Raw genomic sequence first — 23,057 nt, forward strand, 5'->3', positions numbered from 1 at the left:
TTTCCTTTTCTTTCCTTTCCTTTCCTTTCCCTTCCTTTCCTTTGGTTTCTTTTTCTTTCTTTCTTTTTTATACCAGTGCTGGAGTTTGAGCTTACAACCTGGGCACTGTCTCTGAGCAATTTTGTTCAAGGCTAGTGCTGGACCACTTGAGCCACAGCTCCACTTCTGGCTTTTTGGTGATTAATTAGAGACAGACTCTTCAGTCACTAGGATTACAGGATCTTGAGTAAGCTTATGTTTGACATTTCTGCTTATATTAGTTTTAAAGATATTTAATCCTTTTAAGTAAATTCTCTAAATTAAAAAAAAGATGTTGAACTATAATCACATCAAGTACAGATATTCCTCAATTTACCACTGTGTAACATCTCAACAAATGTATTGCAATTTTTAAATATCCCAAATTAAAAAAGAAAAAAGATTTAATCCAGCTGGCCTAGCAAACATCATAGCTTAGCAATACAATACACTGTGGCTTGTTGACTGTCCTGATCACTGGATGGGATGGCATTGTAGTTTACTGACACTACCCTAAACCACAATACAGTTTCTTACCACATATACTTAGTCTGGTAAAAGGTAAAAATTCAAAATCTGAAGTATGGTTCATATTAAACATGGATAGCTTCTGCATCATTACAATATTGAAGAATCCTAAATTGAAGCATAGCCAGGAACAATCTGTCGATGATATTTCTCCAGTGAGTCATTTAAAGATGACTTCAAGAGGAGCATTCCATTGTAATACTGACAATTAAGACCCTTGTCACGGATTGAAAATTTATTGTATAAGAAAATTGGCAACTAGAGTCTCATGGCCTTATTGAGAGAGTGGTGTTTGTTTTCACTATGCAATATGTCTTAATTTAACAGTGGTTTTGTTAAACTGTCTTCTTGGACCACAATAGGATTTGGTGATGCTGAGCTTCAACTCCTGCAACCCAGCAATTAGATCAAAGAAAAAAGGGGCATCTCACTTTGCCATGCTTACCTCATTGACTTCTACATGGCCCTCCTCACTTGTATAAGCTCAATGCCTAGCCTTCTGTAGATATTTTACTTTGTATCCCATATCTATGTCTAACATTTTAAAATTGCATTATTTAACATTTTTGTAATTTATGAGTCAAAATAAATGACATGTCTTTTAGTTTTACAAAGTAAAGGTATGAAGCCATGTCCTTTGTAGACTTCTCAAAACCCAGAAAGCAGTTAGAAATGTGGCCCAGTGATAGAGGGCTTGCCCCAAACGTATGAGGCCCAGCTTTCTGCCTCCAGCATAGCCAACAAACAAAAACCAAATGAGTACCTTTCTGGCCACCTAACTCCCTTTCACACTTAGTGGCATGGAAATATAAGAAGCAAAGCTTCCAAGATTGTGCATCTGTTTATGGAAGTTTAAAGCCTGAAAGAGAAAAAAATATGCTTCACTCAATTTCATAATGCTACTAGAGGTGGAAAAACTGCTAAATGCTGGTTTTTGTTTTCACTGGAACAAAGAAAGCAACAGCCTATGAGAAAGAACAACAAAAAGGACTGTGCTTAAATAAAAAAAAAATCTTTTCATCATATGACACTAGTAGTAGGGGTTAAACAGATCTTGACTGCACATTATAGTTTACTCACAGTTCACAGAATCTTTTTATATTTTGTTTTCCTTAGTGAAATGGAATTGTAGTACCCAAACCATAGCATTGTTTTGGCTTTTAGGAAATTCAGGGAAACTTGAGTACAGATGACGTAATGGTTGGCTCCCTCTGAACATAAATTGAGCTAAATATCTCTACCTAACCTCTCACTGCTATAGATTGTAACCATTTTTATAATGATTTAGACACGCAGTATGCAAAGATACTAACCCCAGTGTTATATGAAATCAACCATCTGCTTTCTGTACCTATACCCACTAACTTGAGCAAACTAGGGGAAAAAATAACTGAATCACATAATTGGGAAGGTTGCACTATAAATTTCAATTTGGCCTACTTGCGTGGTTTCTGAAATTTAAAAACTTTTCTCTTTTCAAGATCATTATCCTAGCTTCTCCCTTACATAGAACTGATATTCATACCTTATGCTTCACTGATAAGAGACAATTAATGTACAAGAAGCTGTATATTTCCCTCAATAAATCTCCGGGACACACAACCTTTCTATCTTCCCTCTAGTTTCAGTGGGAGTGTCAATCTTCTATCACAGGCTAATTGTGTCATGTTGAATCCTTGTCCTGTGTTCTCAAGGACTCTGGACCTTAAATGGTCTATTAATATCTCCAGTCTTCTTCTCTAGATGTTATCTTTATGCAAAAACATATGTGCTCTTTATATTAAAACCTTCTTTTCTGGCTCTACATTCTCTTTCAGCTACTGTTCAATCATATTTCCTTCGTTATTTATATATTCACATAATATATTACATATAATTATATATAATTATTGTGTTCAATCCCTATGTCCTACTCATCCAACTCATTTCACTCAGACATTCAATTTACTTAATTGACATAGCTTCTTTCTGCCTCACCACAAGACTGACATGATCATTTTATGTCTGATAATCAAATTTACTATTCATATGCATTATTGTGGACTCATCTAAAAATGTAGATTCAATAGACTCTCCAGTGAATTCAATAGATCTGTTGCAGTGCTGAAGATTCTGAATTGCTATCAAGGTCCCATCTCAGGTCAATAAAATTCTTCATTGTGTTTTGTGTGCTTTCTAGATTATCCATCTCTAGTGCATAATTGATATGTGTTTCTTGTAGCATTCTATTCTTTTATAATAGATATTAGTTTCTTTGCTAGCTGTTCAACTCCAAACTAAACTGTAAACTCGAGAAAATGGAAGGTATGTCTTCATTTTTCACCCCTCTAGCATAAAGGTAGGCATATAGTATGAATTTAGTAAATATCAATTTAATGGTTAGTTATGTTGGATATCACACATGCTCATGCTCTGTAAGCTCAAATTGGAGGCTGAAAACTTTCAAAAGTACATTTTCTGACCTAAGTGTTTTTCTAACTAAAATGAACACTAGGGTAACCCTGCATCTGTTTTCAGATGTTGATTTCTTTTACTTTTCTGTTGGTCTCACATTCTACTTGTGGTTCTTCAAAGACCAATCAAAGTTCCAACTTATCTCTGAAGATTTCCATACTAACAGTCCAGGGACTTCTTACCTGGTTTCATAATGTCTTTACTATTCATAGGAATTTGTTTTCTACTTTGATCATGTTGACATTTTCCTTGTGTTTATCTCCTTTCCTGAGTAAATAATTCCTGAGAGTGCAAGAACTATAACATAATAATGGACAACAATTTATTTAATACCAAGTACCAAGCAGGTTTTTACTTTATAGCAATATAGTGTAACTCAGAACAAAGTGTTTTGAGTTCTCATAGTGACAATTTTTAAAAAGAAGAAAGAAATTATAGTGGAAGATGTTACTGGCCTTAGGTCACCTAACAAAAAAAATAGGAGATTATGAATATACTGCATGCTCCTTCTGACCTGATGCCTTCTTATAGCACCCCATGCACTTTTCCAACATAATGATCTGTAGTTAATACAACTCTGTAACATTATAAGGTGCCACAGTGTTAGCATACCTTTAGGTCCATATATCCTCTGTGAGAAAAAAAAAAGCAGAAGACTAAAGCCATCAGTGATACCCTAACCCATTTATTTTCACTAGAGATACCTAAGAATCGACTGGTGTTTTTTTCTGAATGTTTTATAACCCTATTTCTTGCATAGTGAACAAAAATGGATAAAGTCTCTTAGAAAAAAAAAGTAGTAGAAGTGCTCACAAGTTTTTTTCATTTTTTATGGTAGTATTTGGAGGATATTTGTATTGTGTGATGAGATAGTAAAATCTTAGAGGAATTTGGGAATAAATATAGAATAACAATTTTCTTTCTTAGAATTTCATAACTTTTGCCTGGGGGAATAAAAAGAAATACTCTGAAATAAAGGCAATACTGAGAAAAAATAATATTCTTTCCCAGGAGAGCATAGGCTCACACAATCCCCAAAAGGAGAAGAGTATCGAATCAAGGATCATTGTGTTTCCAATCCCTTGTGAGTGTTATAAGGTGTTATTTAGTGGGGCAGCTAAACTTTTAAAGTTCTCAGTAAACTCTGAAATTAAGCACACAGTTGAGAAATATATTCTCCACAGTCATAAAATGAGAACAGAACTGTCTTAAAAGTTTGTTATTAAGAATATCTTGAAAGAGATATGGGAACTACCTGTTAAAATCATATAGGATTAAGAGATAAACATAAAATAAAATAAGTATATTAATAAAATCTCAAAGTGATAAACCATTATCATGGCATATTCCAAGTCAGAAATTGTCTTAAAAACTTGAACAAAGGAGACATCAGTTTCTGGTAAATGGATCTTCATTCCCAAAGTAGCTATAGACTGCACAGAGATGATCTTTAGAAGGGAGCACTAAACATCTTTTTGTTCCTACCAGAAGTTGTATTTGCTTTACAGTTACAAATTTTTCTGACATAAAAAACTCAAGGGACTTCAGTGTGCATTGCTCTGTTGTGTTGTGTTTAAGAGTATCATTCCCTTTCCCTAAATTTACCCTGCTAATTTTGAGAACTAACAATAACAAATGCTGGAGGGAAGGTGGCCATAATGGAACACTACTACACTGTTGGTGGGAATGTAAACTTGGTCAACCACTCTGGAAAGCAGTATGGAGGTTCTTCAAAAGCCTAAACATTGCTATGACCCAGCAATTCCATTCCTGAGCATTTATCCAATTGACCACAAACCAGGCCACACTAAAGCTACCAGCACAACCATGTCATTCAGCATTTTTACCATAGCCAAAATACGGAATCAAACCAGATACTCCTCAGTGGACAAATGGATCAAGAAAATATGCTATATATATATATATATATATATATATATATATAGTGAAATTCTATTCTTACATCAGAAGGAATGATATTTCCCCATTCATGGAAATAGAAAGACTTGGAAAAAATTATATTAAGCAAAGTAACCTAGGAATGCCCCCCCAAAAAAAAAACATGGTTTCTTTCATGGGTAGCATTTAGAATGTGTCTATAAATCTACAAGTAAGCACAATGGATGGTAAAAGACAAAAAAATATTCACAGACATGATAAATGAAACAGGACTCTAAACATTCACACATGAGACTAAAGGAGGATATTCTAGTAGAGGATCACAAAGGCTCAAAAGCAATGTGCTTATGATCATACAAAATGATGTTTAACAAAATGAACTCCAAGAAATGGAAACAAGAGGTTTGTTATTTTGTGTGTGGTGGTTAATTTTTCCTCCCCTTTTGTCACTGTTTTTAATTTTCATACTTTTTGTCTTGTATGTAAGTTTATTTATCTTGGGGAGTGGTAATGGGAAGCACAGAAATGGTAGGGCAAATTGTGAACAAATGCAGCCGTGATACTCACTAGACACTACGTTGAAAATGAACGATACAACTTGTGAGGGGCGGGGCTCAAGAGGGAAATAGTTGGAGAAAACAGGGAAGAAGTAACACTGTTCAAAAAGAAATGTACTCATTACCTGACCTATGTAACTATAACCCCTCTGTACATTACCTTTATAATAAAAATAAATAAATTAAGATAAAATAAAATGATGTGTGAAATTAAGCAGAGGCCCTTTAGCAATGCTGATTACTAATTGTTGGGTCTATGGGCAATAGTTGCATGTCAATAGGTTGACTTTTATGAGATAAAGACAGAGGGTGATTAACAAACTTCATTAAATAATAGTACAAATGATAATAAGGTAAAATGAATATGGTCTGTGATGACATTACATTATTATCTACATTGACAGTGTCAGCATTTTCATATAAATGATCTACAGATATAAATATTCTTTTTATTTCTACTATTTTTTTCAGCCAACCCTCTGATCTGCTCTATTTTTTTTCTTTTCTCTGTCCAGTTTCTTCCAGAACCAATGAGAATGGGGAAATCTTTGTACTCCAAAGCCAATAGCATTGCATAGAAAAATAATACCCTGAAGAAGTTAGAATGAAGTGGTTTAATTTGATTTTTTTTAACAATTTATTCTCTTACTCTATTGAAAATGGGCAAAATCAGGAACCAATTCGGAATCCTGATCATTGTTTTAACTGTATATTATCTTCTTAATCCATTCTAGCTAGGAAAAGTTCTCAACGTTTTGTAATTGAGGATCTATTTAGGTAATTGGAAGACTCAAATAAGAAGGAGATACAGAGAAAGCTAGAGGAAATGGGAGAGAGAAAAAATGCACAGAAGCTAGCAAGTAATTGTTCGTCTTACTCCATTCAGAATCACAGGAACAAAATGGGAATCTTGAATTTTGTTCACCATTTCTTTATCCTAATGCCATAGTAGAGATGAGAGATATCACCTCTTGACCTCTTACCTCTCTGCCTGGTGCCCTTTTCTCAAATGCCTTTTCTCAAGCTACAGTGGAATGTGTACTGTGAAGGTGAGATTCACTTTGTTCCTCTCTTAGAGAAACAAAGTTCTGTCCTGTTACTTCCCAAGTTGGTGGCCAGCCATTTGCTGGATGAATCAAGAAATAATGTTTTCTATGTGAAGTATGCTCAGTGGGCTGCCTATGAATTCTTGGTAATGATTACAGTACTTACTCATGAAAACAACCCATGACACATTCTATTTTTCAGTGTACCCTTGTGGGTTAAATTTTCCCAGAAGTTCTATATCTTTGTGAAATAAAAATACGTGCAACATTTATCTCTAAGTAAAGATTCTGGTTCTGAGAAAGAAGAAATGATCACTCACTTTAAATGACTTTAAATTCTGAACTTTAAAAATATGCTATAGGTAACATTGGCATAAACTACAAACAGTTGCTCCTGTTTTGATAGGAAACCTTTGGAGATTTAATTCACTTTTGCTTTGATAAATATTGTTATTTGAAGGTCTTAAAGAATCAAAGTCTTCAATTGTGTTTTAAGTACTTTTAAGTAAATGCTTATATTAAAACTCCTCTTGAATAAGTCAAAAGCACCAGACTTCACTTTTTAAAATATCAGTTATTTCCTGTGATAGTTCAAGTTCCTATGTTTTACTACTTATTATAAAATTTTCCACCATTTAAACTAACTCCCTGGATTATAAAATGCTTAATTTATATACTTTAAGTTGTTTCTCAAAGTTCATTGAGTATCACGATGCAAGAACTTTAAGACTTAACAGGAAACTTACAGAGCAATTTAATTTCTCAAACTCATCTTAGTCATCAATTTGAGATGATATTTTCACTTCTGCGAGAAATATCTAAGTGACTAGAGGACATTAACTTAGAAAATACTGTAATGATAATTCCTCCTTTCAGAGAGAGATACATGAAACTCAAGTAGTTCCATTTTACAATGCCTCAGATAATTAAGTAATTGCTTACAAATAATCACCAGAAATTTAAAACCAAGACTTAACTGATTTGGCAGAATAGTTTAATTGTGAGATCTCATCCCTAAAGATCCTAGGGTCAGGAATACTACATATGTCAACAAAGCAAGAAAAAGTGCCCCCTGTGCTTCCTGCAGGAGGTTTAGCTCTTCTCAGAGATCTGCATCTGTAAGAAGGTCATATCACAGCTGGAGAGGCAAAAACAGCACACTATTCACAGGAATGACTAATGTCTTTTAAGAAGGAATACTGCCTCACTGCATTAGCAGGCTCACAGTTCCTTCATAGTTGATATTTCTAAGTATGGTAAGAGAAAACATGCTTTTCAAAGTATGGTAAAGAAAAACATGCTCTTCAGAGGAAGCAGATGGTGGGAGTATTCTATTCACTAGTTGATCGTCCTCTCACTCACAGGCTAATACCAATCCCATAACATAAAACAAATAATACATAATACAGTCCATCCAGCATCATTAATTTTCATGCCAATGTCAGTTGAGGTCACTTTATCATTTGGAGATTAAATAAATTTAGATTGAGTTCCTTGCCCTGCATCTGGGTACCTAATCACCCCTCAAATATTTCTGTGAATCTTGGAAAGGGCTTACTTATTTGTAGTTATCTATGACTGATAATTCCAATATCAATTGAAGTTGTCCACCAGTTCCGGTCTTGAGCCTTTCACATCTCTGCTCTTTGCCAGTTTACTCAAGTCTTTATCTTGGTTTGTTCTCTAAAAACCTGCACAGGATGTGTCTGCATGGTTAGCACATTTCCCAGTGGGAGTTTGGAATTAGGAGGTCGGCTGAATTCTGCAGTAGGGCAACAAATTTAAAATGTATCCATTTAACAACTATGCAATGGCTACCAATCCCATGGCAGATACTGCATTATAGTCTGGGCTATAAAATCAAATGGATTTCTAAAATTTTTGCTCTAATGAAGTGTAATTTCCAGGGAGAGGTGTGGGCAGGGGAAGTTTCAAACAATCATATGAAATTGCATGTAGAAAGACAGAGCATGATAAGGAGGCGTAGAAGATTATTTAGATTACTAGTCAAAGTTAACTTCTCTGGTGATACTTGAGCTAAGTTTTGAAGGAAGTCAGAGAAGACAGGGACACAAGCTTGAAACACAGATGTGTGAACATATTTGGCTTGTCTAACAAATCAACAGGAGGCCACCGAGGCCAGAAGGGAGTATACAAGGTCAAGGAGAAGTCACACAGATGGATACAATCTTCTGGGTTAGAGATTTTAGAAAAGGTATATAACAAACTATTGTCAGAGTTTGTTGAGTGAACTTTAGAATAATAAAGATCTGATATTATCTCTTAGTAACAATTCTTGATTACTGTAATGGTGCCTGAATGCCACACCATCTCTTCCCTTCATCATTGTACATGTTCCTCTTGTCTCTCAAGTCCTTCATGATGGGGCTGAGTTAGGCTTTAACACATGCTTTTCTGGTGGAAAAGGTTACCAGTTTCCATCTCTCTCACCATTGTCATCCTTAATGGCAAAACAGAGCAAAAACAAACAACAAAAAGCATCTTTTAGCATTGCGTCAATTATCTAACTGCATGTCTGTGTCTTTTGTAAATCAGTGTCTTGCAATGGCTGTTCACATTTGCTCTAGAGATGAAGGATCTGCGCATCACATCACATATGCCTGTAATACAGGTCATAACAAATGTGCAGCTTTACCTGAACATACATTTGATGCCAATCATTTCACCTGAGACGAAAAGTAGGAGTTTGGGGTATATTTTTTTAATATGAAAGGCAAATAAGCATGTTTTGCTTATTTTTCCAGCTCTTTGTGCACAGAATTTTTAAAGTGACTGTTAGGAAGTCTTATAAACTTGGAAATCCCAATATTTATTTGTGTAACTATGTGGAAACATTGTTCTATATATAAAATCTAAAGTCATGTTAGTTTCAGGTTTTCTTTTCTTTTCTTTCTTTTTTTTTTTTTTTGGTTAGCTCAAGACAAGTGCTCTACCGCTTGACCCACAGCGCTTGAGCCACAGTGCCACTTCCGGTTTTCTAGTGGTTTATTGGAGATGAGTCTCACTGATTTTCCTGCCTGGGCTGGCTTTGAACCATGATCCTCACATCTCAGCCTCCTGAGTAGCTAGGATTACAGGTGTGAGCCACCACGCCTGGCTTTCCTTATCTATTAATAAAGATCCTGTTCTAGTTTAATAAGTATCTTAAAAAAAAAGCTGGGAGATTATGTGAGTCATATCAAAGATGTAGGGACAGAAACATCAAGAGATGTGAAGATTGGGCCAACTACTGGAGAATTTCCAAGTGCAGATAATAGAAATAGGTGTAGATAATAAAACAAAGGGGTAGAGGGATGATGAAGATGCCTATACCCAAAAGTCCTCCTGAAAGATCGAAGGAAACAAAAATATAATCAGAGAGCTCAGAATTAAAATGTAGACTCCATTTAAAAAGACCAGAGAAACATCAACAATAGATGATTTGAGCTATTAAATAGAGAATCAAGGTAGGAATACAAGCATGGTAAAATGATAAACCAGTCCATAGTCCTTACACAATATAAGATGCTGTTGGGTTCGGTAAAAAGTTCATATTCCAAATCATTCAAATATTATAGTATTGGCTTTTATACTGTCATAGTATATTCATAATCTAGTCATATATGTTGAGGAAGATATAGGGGAAATTAATCGCAAGTTTGAAATTATACTTATTGGTGAGTTATAGTAAGATTAAAAACCTCTTATTAGAATAGTTACTATTCTAAGAATGACTCAGGAAGATGTTTCCTGAGTTAATACATTAGGAATTTATATTTTAATGGAAGATGGACCTTGTAGAATAAAAAATGCTTTACAAATCATTACATACATTAATTCTGTTACTGAAATAGCTAAACATTAATGTCTAGTCTGGAGTTTTATTGGAAGACCAAATATAAAACGTTAGTGAATTGGTTTTCAAATGAAAATTTCTACTGCCTAGCACAGTAATTTGTATAACATTTTTTCAAAGAAATGTGGTAATATTTTTGTCCTCTAAAAATAAACATTTTATAGATTAAATGGCTGCAATGGAAGAAATAAAGGCTGTATCCAGAGAAACAGAGATCGGTTAAATAAACCACACCCTGGGTCTAGAGTGCTTCTCAGAGCTAAGATGAAGACAAAGACATTGAATGCTGTTGATAACTCTATACTACTGAGTTGTCCATAACAAAAAGAAGTTTTTCACAGTAGATGGAAAAAGACGTTATTTAAAAATTGTTTTACTTACTCCAAAGAAAATTATTCAGCCTCACTCCATGGTAGACACAATAGTGAGGATTATAGAGACGTAGTCCAAAAGTAATAATAACCGTAGGTCCTATCCTATCTGCTATTTATATATGTGACTCTCATTCCTAGAATTGTACTGAAGTCCTAGCTATGCTTTAGATAACAGTGAAGCTATATAACTTGTGAGGCTCTATGACAGGTTGGTTTTGTTGTTGTTATTGTTGTTTCATTTTGGTAGTATTGGGATTTGTGCTCATTGCTTGACAATTGCTAGGCAGGTGCTCTACCACTTAAGCCAAGAATCCAACCCATAAAGCTCCATTCTAAACTGTGATCTAGCTTTTGTGTGATTTTTTAAACAACTTGTTCAGGGAATTGAGTAATCCCTTGGAGAGGCCGTTGTTAGAGGAATAAACAGCTAGCTTGAGGCAGCAAGCTTTACTTGTGCCAGAGTCAACTTATAGAAATAGATCTTTGAGTCTAGCCCCAATCAGTCTTCTCAGCTGACACCACATGAAGACATAAGATTAGCCTCTGTTGCAGATTCATGACCAAAACAGATAACTGTTATGTATTAAGACTCTGTTTGGGGATGGCTTATTGCTAGCTAATTGGAATGTTTACACTAGCTAGCTGGAATAATGAAAAGTTAGTCCAATTTACCTCTGTTTATAGTAAATGATAGCTAAAATCAAATTAGCAGTTATAATTTAATATGTATATTGTAATAACAGAGCTATATTAATTTACTGTCATATTTAGAGAGAAATGGCATATTTTAAAGATAATATGTTTTGACTTGGAAAAAATTATATTAAGTGAAGTAAGCCAGGCCCAAAGAAACATAGGTCCCATGGTTTCCCTTATTTGCAATATCTAGTATATGTATGAGTCAAGCGGAAAAGGTCAGATAATGTGATGTCAGGAAAATGAACCCTTAGATATGTATTTTAATGTTTTTTCTTTCATGCAAGTGTTTCTAACGCATTTATAAGACTATCTCTTTGTTGCTTTGTATGTCCCTCCCCCACAGTATAACCCCTGCTTTCACTATATTTGATGTCAGTATAACTTGTGGAGGAGAGGGGGAAAAAACAGTTGTTTAAGGATACAGGTGGACCTGATGCAACAAAGAGAAGTATAAGTTGTCATGTCCAAAACGAGCTTTACAACGTCGGTCGGGGGGGGGGGAAAAGGGGGGGGAGGAGAAGGGTTGGGATTGGGGGGGAGGGGGGAAGCTGGGAAGGGATGTGAAGGGTAAACCAAAGGAGGAGGCTGCAATGCTTGGTAAGAAATATATGCATTATCCTGGCCATGTAATTGTAACCCCTCTGTACAGTATGTTCACAAATAAAAAAAAATAAATAAATTTTAAAAAAAAGATAATATGTTTTGCTAATCATCTATGTGGTGATAGGGATGAAGAACATAGGACAAAAAGAAAAATGAAGAAATATGCAAAAGCTGAATGAAATCAGGCCTGCAAAGTTTCAATTGTCATCCTGAAACAGTAGATGTAAAAGCATATTGTAATTGGTTTAGGATTTGGTCCAATTTGCATTTCAGGGAAAGTGAGACTGGAAGAAGGCAAAAGTGGGTATTATTTAGGTAGTAAAGATCTAATCCTCTACCTATAGCTTCAACTCCATCATTTCAGATATCAGAACAAAAGCTTTGGAGGCATTTCTAACTCCTTTAACAATTTCTGTCTAATCTACATGAAAATCATATTACATCTACCTTTAAACTAGACTGGAATTTGTCTCCCCGTATTTACTTTTGCCACACCTAAAACAAGATCTACTCTCTAAACAGATCACTCTAAATGAAGATTTAAAAACTTAGATCAGGGCTGGGAAGGTGGCTCAGTGGTAGAGTGCTTGCCTTGCATTCCTGAGGCCCTGGGTTCGATTCCTCAGCACCACATAAGCAAAAAGAAAAAAGCCAGAAGTAGCGCTGTGGCTCAAGTGGTAGAGCGCTAGCCTTGAGCTGAAGAGCTGAGGGACAGCTCCCAGGCCCAGAGTTCAGGCCCCACAACTGGACCCCCCCAAAAAAACAATAAAAAGTAAATAAATAAATGAAAATAAAAAATCAGTTTACCCTCTGCCTAAAACCATAGAGTACCACCTAGGACTTGTTGAAAACAAAAATCAAGTTTCATTAAATGACCAAGAGGTGGATATAATTTGGTCTCTTGTTTTCTCTCTGATTCTATCCTAAACTCTTGTCCTTGTGGATCATTTTCATTTAAGTTTTATCCCAAATTATCAACAAACCAGAAACATTACTGTCTGGAAAGACTTCCTGCAGAAAGCACTATGACTGATTCAATTTCTTCATACTTTTTGGTCAAATCTCACCTATTTAAAACTAAAATTAACAGTCCCTTCATTTATTGGCCCTTATACACCCTTCTTCCTCTATGTTTTTTTTTTTTGGCTCAAAACATGTAGCAATTTATAACATGCTAATTCACTTACTTCTTTATTATGCCTATTTTTTCATTTTCTATCTTCACTGCAGTTGTTTTTCATTCTTGGTTGAAGGTAAGGACTACTTGAGCAAGAATCATTGCCCATCCATATAGTATTTTCTTAAAATGTATTGAGCACATACAGTACATATAAGTACTGGTTGAATAAATGAATAAGTGCTAGAACTCTCATCATTCTTCCTATCACATCTTTTCTAGTTTAACACAGCTTTTGTTTGTCCTTTTCTCTACTGAAATTCTATGACTGCATTGTTTGCATTTTCCTTTACTTCTTCCCACTATTGCTGTCATTGAAATTTAATCAACTGTCAAGGTCACCTTGGCTTCTCAGCCAGATCAAATACCAGACAGAGCATTCCAAATATGAGTGCACATGTCATTCTAGTAAGGAAAGTAGGAGTGGCCTACCTGAAACATCAAAATTTAAGTGGCTTATTCAAGGTCACTTTTTCAATCAATGGTGAATAACCAGTACTTTAAAGGGCAGGATTTAAATTCAACATATTTCTAGGAATGGGTCAGATGATGAATTGTTCCTTGAATAATATGAAAGAAGGGGTGGATGACTTAAAAACCTAACATTAAAGTGAAGGAAAAGTAGTCGTTTCATCTGATATACCAAAACTTTATTGGGGTTCAATCATTTAGCACCTCCTGGTCTTGGACCAAGTGTGTGCTTGTTTCCATAATGAAGGATACCTTCTAACTTAGCAAGAAACTCATGTTTTCTGCCTAAAGGCAACCACTTAACATTGATTGAGTCTGCCTTCATGGCTTCCAGCTCATTTTTATGGTTTGCAATTTGCCCTTGCTTTACTCAAGTCGACCTGAAATTCTTTTTTCCTCCTTAACTGACTGTCTTAAAAATCTTTAAGCTTCAAATTTAGGTAGAGAGGACCAGACACAGACATTAAAAATGTTGCCATGCATTATATTAAATCATGTAAGAAGAGTGTTCAGCATGTGTTCCGTACGTGCAAATTTAAACCACAGTGAGTTGTCCCATTCTTACTAAAGTGGCAGAAATATAAAAGAACAACATAACAAATTGCAGAATTGAGAAGAATGGGAATGGATCGGGAGGGGCATTGAAACAATCCCTCACACAGATCATACAATAAAGCGCTGATGCTGATGCTATGTAGTTTGGTAGTCTCTATGTTCTATTAGGCAAAATGACTTCTTTAAAATAGAACACAAGGCACCCCCATGTGTCACTGCCTTTTTTATTGCCGGTCTTGGCCTGATTTGCCACATCACAAAATGCAAATTACTTGTAGTCTCATAATGTGTACTGCTGGGTATTTCCTACCTCATATTTTTGGTCAGGACTTTCTTCTTAGAGGAAATATTCTCTTCCTTTCTTTATACCTTTGCAGAAAACAGTTCAGCTTTGCCCCTGAAAATATCTCTTTATCGTTTACAGAAATTCAGAGTGGATTGTTACTCTTCCTCAGGAATGTGTGTCTCTCTCCATCATTGCTTTTACCATATGGTGAAAACCATATGGGTCCATTACCTTCTTAAGTCTTTCTCTCCGACCACATTGAGTTTCTTTGATTAAAAAAAAAAAAAAAGAAGTCTTGCCAGGTGCTGATGACTCACCCTGTAATTCTAGACTGAGATCTGAGGACTGAGGAAAGTGCATGGGACTTTTATCTAAACCTAGCCACCAAACAGCAGGCAGTGGAGTTGTGGCTGGAATGTTAGAGTATTAATTTCAAGCAAATAGCTCAGAGACAGCTCCTATGCCCTGAGTTCAAGTCCAAGGAACAACACATGTGCACTCATACACACACACACACACACACACACACACACACACACACACACACACGTCTTATTTATGTTTATAATCACAGTCTATGCTGAAAGAACAAAAATGAGCAAACAATTTCTCACTTTATCCATGTGTTAACAGTCAAAAGAATGGCTTTCAGATTTCTAATAAATGGTCTGCGTCTACGTACCTGTCCATGGGGCTGCAGCCAGCATTAATATTGAAGTGGTAGGTAATGGCCAATTTCATTTCCTCTGTAATGGAAATTGATGGAAGGAAACTTTCTCATGGATAATTAGATTGATTTTAGTTTTACCACTTTAATAGCCAGACAATTCTTGAAAGTGATTGTTGTAATTACAGAACGGCAAGCTGATACAGAAAGTCATTCTTTATTTTTCTTTCTTCACTCTAGACTCAAGGGGCAGGTAGGAAAAATATACATTAATTTTCCCCCTTTTGCTACACATTCTCTGCATACCTTCCTTGTTTTAAACTAACATTTTTATGAGTGTTAATTGAAACTATAAGGGACAGAGAATCTATCATTGTGCCAAGAAAATTTCATTTAATACCTATAATGCACATATCTTTGACTATAATGTGATATGCCAAGTAACATAAGGTCAGAGTCTAGCTGACGTTCCGGAAACTTACACTAAAGTTGACTAAAAAGAAAGGTTGATATTAATGAGATGACCCCTTTCCTGAAATTCTTCAGTCTGCTCTCTAGCCAGGTAGAAGATCCTCTAAGTCTCCCTTTCCTTCCTTGGAAGCAAGTGTCACGTGAAGTATCTTCTCAACACTGAAATTTGAAGCAGATAGCTACACAGTCTAAGAGGATATCAGAAGATAAGAGGCAGGGAAGGGGGCAGGTGGGGGGGGTGGCCGGGGAAATGGGAAACGGGAAGGGATGGGAAGGGGAAACAAAGGAGGAGGCAACAATGCTTGATAAGAAATGTACTCATTACTTTGCTCATGTAATTGTAACCCCTTTATACGGTATTTTCACAATTAAAAAAAAAAGAAGATAAGAGGATATTTGTCATTTATCTGTGATATCTGAAATAGGTAGAGTCATTCATTGTAATTAGTTCATTCAGTCCCTAGAGTACTGAGAAAATAAATGCTGGCACCAAAACCATAATCAATAATTTTATATGACTGTGGTGTTCTGGTTGCTATTAAAATTTTAGTTAAAACATTCTTACCTATCTTTCCTATTTAACATGATACAAAAAAAGGAAAAATATAGTTTATGAAGGAGTTTATACCCTCTCTTTGTTTTGGGAAACAAAACAAATAGGGGAGGGAAAACAAGAAGCTCACTTAAAACCAGTAAAATGGATTCAGTGAATATAAATGAGAATAAAAATTCCAATATAGGACAGTGAGATATCCTGGAAGATAAAGTTTATAATCTCCATTGTTCTTGGCTGGCTGTCTTGCATATTGTTAGTGCCTAGCAAATGTTTGCTAAGTGGAATTTAATTGATTTCCAAGCACTATTTCTGAGTTTCAAAACTGTTCATGAGTCAGTCTCAGAAAGGAATAGGTTGATTTAGGCATCAAATTTTGTATTGGCATATTACAAATATAGTTCATAAACCATGTAATACCTCATTAAAGCCAATTCTATGTGGGTTTTAGTGAACCGGCGTGCAAAAGCACAGATCTCTTTTCTCCACACAAGGACCATACTTTTGTTTAAATGCGTTTTGTTATTGTAAAAATACTGTACAGAGGGGTTACAGTGATGTGAGCATTTCCTATCAAGCATTGTTACCTCTTCCTTTGCTTTTTCCCTACCCACCTCCCTCCCACCTCCACAGCTACACTCCTCCCGCCCCCCGCCCTCCCTTCCCTCCTCACCGCCTAAACTGTAAAGTTCATTTTTCAACACAGTGTCTTGTTCATCTCATAGTTACAATGGGTCAAACTGTATCCCTATTTAAGCATTTTGTTTTTTCCCTTCCCCTCCCCAAGCTAGAGAAGTGTATACACAAGATTCAGGGCACCAACATCAAATACAGTGAAAAGAGGGCGTATACCGTGGGGGAGGAACATACAAAGAAACAAAAAAAAAAATCACTTGGTACATTATAAATACATTAAGAACAATAGCAAGAAAGAAAAAAAACATTTGTGCCCCTATCAACTTGTCCTCTTTATTATCATTAGTCAAAGGTGAGAACAGGAAATCTCAAACTTACAAATAAAATGAGATTTTTAAGAAATAAAATAAATAACAATGTCTAGGAATAGAAACACTTGAACCTAATATAATTAGTTTTTACCCAGGTTCTCTTCAGCTCTCTAGCACTCTACCACTTGAGCCACAGAACCACTTCAGGCTTTTTCTGCTTATTTGGTGCTGAGAAACCAAACCCAGGGCCTCATGCATACAAGGCAAGCAATCTACCACTGAGCCACCTTCCCAACCCCTTCTTTTCTTTTTTTTTTGGGGGGGGGTTCGGTCATGGGGCCTGAACTCTGGGCCTGGGCCCTGTCCCTCAGCTCTTCAGCTCAAGGCTAGCACTCTACCACTTGAGCCACGGCGCCACTTTCGGATTTTTTCTTTTTGCTTATGTGGTGCTGAGGAATCAAACCCAGGGCCTCTGGCATGCAAGGCAAGCGCTCTACCACTGAGCCACCTTCCCAGCCCCCAACCCCTTATTTTCTTTCTTGTAAATGAATTATTTCAAGTCTTTTTTAAATACTTGGTATGATCTTTAAGTAGTTTTACAAAAGAGTGACCATTAAAGCAGTGTATAAATACAATACATCTTGATCAATGACACCCCTTCCAACATTCTCACCCATTCCTTCCACCCATGGCTTCCCTCACTCTTCTTAATTGTATAAGATTTACATTGAATTAGTTTTCTAAAATTTGTAATTGTTATTGTAAAGGTGATGTACAGAGCTGTTACAGTTATGTAAGTCAGGTTAAAAAGTACATTTCTTAGGGGACAATGTCACCTTTTCCCTCACTATCTCCCAGTTTTTTCCTCCCATTCCCATTTACAAGTTGTATGGTTCATTTTCAGCATAGTATCCAGTGAGTACTATTGCTGTATTTTTATACCCTCTGTCCCTCTATTTATATTTTCCAAAGACATATAAACCAACAGAATAAAAATTAAAGCAAACAAAAACAGCGAAAAAGCAAAAAGCTTGTTTCCAGTTCCTGGAATTCATTTTGATAATTTGTATGGTTAGATACACATAGGCATTGTGCCTTTCTGTTCCTCTCCTAAGAGTATTCTTTCGTCTCTGTGTGTGATTGTCTAGAGACCTGTATAATTTATTATGTCCCAGTGTATTTTAAATCTACCATCTACATAATTGGCTATTGTGAATAGTGCTGGCTATAATCCACCTTGATGTGCAAGTGTCTTTATCATACCCTGGCTTATGATGTTCTGGGTAGATGCCCAGAAGGAGTATGGTTAGGCCATAAGGAAGATCTATTATGTTTAGTGTTTTGAAGAAATGTCTACACTGCTGTCCAGAGTGGTGCACCAGTTTACATTCCCACTGTAATGCCAAGGTCGCAGGACCCCCCACAAGAAGACCACTAAGAGTCAGACTCTACAGCTGTTTTATTTAAATGGGCTACAGCTCGAGCCTCATCCTACACTCTGACACAGTGGAGCCTGGAGGAGAGCCCCGAGCTAAGGATTTGCAGGTCTTATATAGGCACACAACCAACCAGGTGTTTTGATTACCACCACGTGTTGCTTTGCTAGACAGAAACAAGCAACACGTGGTAGTCACTTCCTCAAACTTTAACCTTTCACCACCATCAGTGTAATAGGGTTTCATTTTCATGACAGCCCTGCCAACATTTGTTGTTTGAATTTACAATGTTGGTCAATTTAATTGAGATGAGATGGAATCTCAGAGTTGTTTTGATTTGCATTTCTCTTATGGCCAGGGATGATAAGTATTTCTTCATGTGTTTCTTTGCCATTCTTACCGTTTCTTCTGAGAAGTCTCTCCTTTAGCAACCCTGCCTATTTAGCAACTGGTTTATTAGGTTTAGGTGGGTTAGTTTCTTGAGCCCTTCTATATTGGATATTAGGCGTTTGCGTGCTATGTTGCTGGTAAAGATCTTCTCCCAGTCCATTGCCTATCTTTCAAATTTAGTAAAACTGTGTCCTTTGCTGTGCAGAAACTTTTTAGTGTAGATTGAATTCTTGACTGCTCTATTTTCTATTAGCTATGTGGCCTTAGGATGTCAATGGTTTTTTATTTTTATCCTTTGAGTTTAAAGATTGTAGCATTATTACCACTGATGTTTTGTAAGTATCAAATAAGATCACATGTCTCTATCTATGTATGTGTGTGTATATGTGTGTGTATTGACAGTAATCAATGCTTGATATTATTTATAAATGATAGACAAATAGCTCAAAAAGTACAATAATTTGTCTGTATTATTAAATTTTTTCCTTTAATTGAAAAGGGAACGCTGGGTGCCAGTGGATCATGCCTGTAACCCTAATTACTCAGCAGGCCTTGAGATCTGAGAATCACAGTTTGAAACCAACCCAGGCAGGAAAGTCTGTGAGACTTTCATTTCCAATTAATCACCACCAAACCAGAAGTGGTGCAGTAGCTGAAGGTGATAGGGCACTAGTCTTGAACAAAACACTCATGGACAGTTGCCAGGCCCTAAGTTCAAGCCCCCACGACTGACAAAAAATATAAATACATAAAATAAAAAATGAAATAGCGAGAAGTTAAACTCAGATGAACAATGGCTTCTTTACCTCTCTGAAGACCTTAAAAACCAAAATGTAATGAACATGTCTAAACGAGGTATTTGTCAACATAGATGGTATCAAGCAAGAAGAGCTATAGGCCATTCTAGGTGTAGGAGAGGAAGGCACTAAAGTATCTAAGACGTACAGCTTCTCTGACTGCCAAGAATCAACCATCACTTTCTTCAGCAGGCCATGACAGAATCCCATTTTAGATTTATTAATTCAGATGCATATTTCTTTCCCTTGGACAAGCTACTTTAGGGTCCTAACTATCTAACAAATAGCTCTGTTCTTCTTAAATTGAATTAAATGAGAAATAAAGAAAATATGTGAAATAGAGACAGTTACTATTTCATTGCAAAGAAAGTGAATTTTGAAGAATATAGTTTATACTTGTTAACAAGTAGATTTTCTAAAAAACTCTCTTACAAACCACTCAGAATAATGTTTGACCAAGAATCTTTGTAACCCATTGTCCAGTCAATTTGCCACATAAAATTATTCATCACAGTTGGCCTTATCCCCAATAATAAAAGTCATTATATTATATGGTAATGATTTAATAAATTCCCTGTTATAATGTTAGCTTTGTTGAAGGAAAACATTAATTAGTTGACTATTAGGACTGCAGTGCAATGGCACAATAAATGAATTAGGTACTCTGTAGATAGTTTACATAATTAAATAAATGGCTTTCTACCTACTTAGTTCTCTTGACTATATCCAATCTATGACATCGTATACACCAAACTGTTAAACTGTTACAAATCTCAGAGGTATGGTTCTAATGCTAAAATGCATGTATAGCAAGTAAAAGGCCCTGAGTCCAAAACTTCAGTACTGAAAAAAAATGCAACAATAAAAACAACAAAAAACGTACTTCCCTTTGCGTGTTGCTAGCTTATTAACAGGCTAGAATGCCTAAATTCACATGGAACTTCTGTGTCAGCTCACATGAGTAAACAAGGAAAGATGGTTTATATATAATAAACATTTAAGTTATATATACAAATTATTGTATATAAATATATTTACATTATATATACATAATTAAAAAATATATTGTTAAGGTGATGTACTGAAATGTTACAGTTATAAAAGTAAGGTAGTGAGTATATTTCTTGTCAAACTCGTTACCCCCTCCCTCATTTTTCTCCCACTTCCCCTCCCCCCCAACTCACTCACTCCCCTGCAGTTGTACAGATCATTTCCAACATCTTGTCCTGTGAGTATCACTATTGCATTGCTTCCCCTTGTCCTTTGTTTCTACATTTTGTTGTTCCCCCTCCCTTCCCTAATACAGATAAACATATATACAATATCCAGGATACCAAAATCAAATACAGTAACAACAGGGGATAAACCATAAGGGGAGGAAGTACACAAAAGAAACAAGAAACCACATAGTACTTTAAAAACAATAATAGCAACAGCAACAGCAACAAAGAAAAACCTCTATGTCCATGTCTTGGAGTTAATTTCACTTATCATCATCTTATATGGTCATATGTACATGGTTATTGAGCTATTTTCTCATCTGCTTGGGATATCTTAGACATATACTAATTACTACAAATGAGGGAAACTATGGAACCTATGCTCTTTGGGCAGTATCATTCTTTCTGATGGAAGCAAAGAAAGGTTGGACAAATTGGATTGCATTAATCTGCAGAGCTTCTGCATGGCAAAGGACATAGTTAGCAAGACATATAGAAAGCCTACAGATTGGGAGAAGATCTTGATCTTCATAGCCATACAACAGACAAGGGTCTCATATCTAAAATATACTTAGAACTCAAAAAATTAAATCCCCCTAAAACAAATCTTCAAATAAACAATATTCATTAATAAGTGGTCTAAAGACTTAAAGAGAGACTTCTCTAAAAAGGAAATAAGAATGGCCAATAGACACACGAAGAAATGCTCAACTTCTCTGGCCTTAATAGAAATGCAACACTGAGATTCCACTTCATCCCAGTTTGAATGGCTATAATCAAGAAATCTAATAACAACAGATGCTGGAGGGGATGTGGCCAAAAGGGAACCCTACTACATTTTTGGTGGGAGTGTAAACTTTTCCAACCACTCTGAAAGCAGTATGGAGTGTCCTCAAAAGACTTCACGTAGAGCTCCCCTATGATCCAGCATTTCCACTTCTGGGCATTTACCAAATGATCACAAACAAGGGCCATACTAAAGTTCCCAGCACAATCATGTTCATTGCAGCATTATTTACCATAGCTAAGATTTGGAACCAACCCAGATGCCCCTCAGTAGATGAATGGATCAAGGAAATGTGGTGGTGGTGGTGGTGGTGGTGGTGGTGGTGTGTGTGTGTGTGTGTATTTATCTATATGTCCACACAAATATGCACACAATGGAATTCTATCCTTCCATCAGAAGGAATAAATAAATTATATATAGATCAATTCAATATATAACATATTAACATACACCTATATCAATATAGACTGAATTGTGCCTACACACACATACTCTTCTGTCATAGCTCTCATCCCCAATGTCACTGTTTCTTGGACTTTAACCTCTTAAGGATGTAATTAAGATTAAATGATGTTGTAAGGGTGAGGCTTAGCTGTTATAAAAATTGCAAGAGAACTGGAGCTGGAGCTCAATGTCAGAGCACTGAGCATGTACAAGGCTCTGAGTTTGCACCTCACTCAGAAGAACAAGAAAGACTAAAGATCTTGCTTTCTCAATGAGCACATACTATAAAAGTCATGTCAGGACACAGCAACAACCTGGCTTGTAAATAGGATCTTGGTTTACTTTCTTACAGTTTTGGAGGCAGCAAGACTTCAGAAATGTGATAAAATAAATTCCTATTGAGCCGGGTGCTGGTGGCTCACGCCTGTAATCCTAGCTACTCAGGAGGCTGAGATCTGAGGATCATGGTTCAAAGCCAACCCGGGCAGGAAAGACCATGAGACTCCTATCTCCAATAAACCACCAGAAAACTGGAAGTGGTGCTATAGCTCAAATGGTAGAGCACTCGCCTTGAGCTGAAGAGCTGAAGAGCTGAAGGATAGCACCCAGGCCCAGAGTTCAAGCCCCATGACTGACAAAAAAAATCCTATTGTTTAATTCACACCATCTCTGATGTTTTGTATGGCAGTCTGAACAGACAATAGCTTGTATTAGTACATCTCAGTATAATTTTAGTAGATGTATATAATAAATATGAGTTTCTACTTTTGTAATATCTATGTTAGCACTGCTATGGTGTAATCTAAAGTAATGTACTTTTGA

The sequence above is a fragment of the Dipodomys ordii genome, unplaced genomic scaffold, assembly GCF_000151885.1.
Source record: "Dipodomys ordii isolate 6190 unplaced genomic scaffold, Dord_2.0 Scaffold8, whole genome shotgun sequence".
Taxonomy (NCBI): Eukaryota; Metazoa; Chordata; class Mammalia; order Rodentia; family Heteromyidae; genus Dipodomys; species Dipodomys ordii.